The following is a 351-nucleotide window of genomic DNA, read 5'->3' as shown; positions in this document are numbered from 1 at the left end:
CATCCAGAGAAACCAGTTTATGATGTTCCTCGAAATGTCTAAATGAAAGATTGTTAACTAAGTCAAAGCTATTGTTAATTTTACTTTTAGCCGGGGGAATTTTTTTTGTAAATAATTTTATGCAAAAAAACTGCAAGATTATAAAGGGGGCTATTAATAGAAGAAATAATTATTCAACTCAACGGGTGTCCCTCCTTATGTATTTTAGGTAACCCATAAGCCCTAGGAAAATTCCCCTCACCGGATTTTAAGAATCTATAAATGGCATTATTGATGTAATTTTTAACTTTCCATCTAGTTAAGATGATATAAAAATGACATAAAGATCTTTAAAAAGTTTTTTTTTTACAG

The sequence above is a fragment of the Odontomachus brunneus genome, unplaced genomic scaffold (assembly GCF_010583005.1).
Source record: "Odontomachus brunneus isolate Ranch 3 - 2012 unplaced genomic scaffold, Obru_v1 Obru_scaffold_280, whole genome shotgun sequence".
Taxonomy (NCBI): domain Eukaryota; kingdom Metazoa; phylum Arthropoda; class Insecta; order Hymenoptera; family Formicidae; genus Odontomachus; species Odontomachus brunneus.
This window is presented reverse-complemented; position numbering follows the sequence as displayed.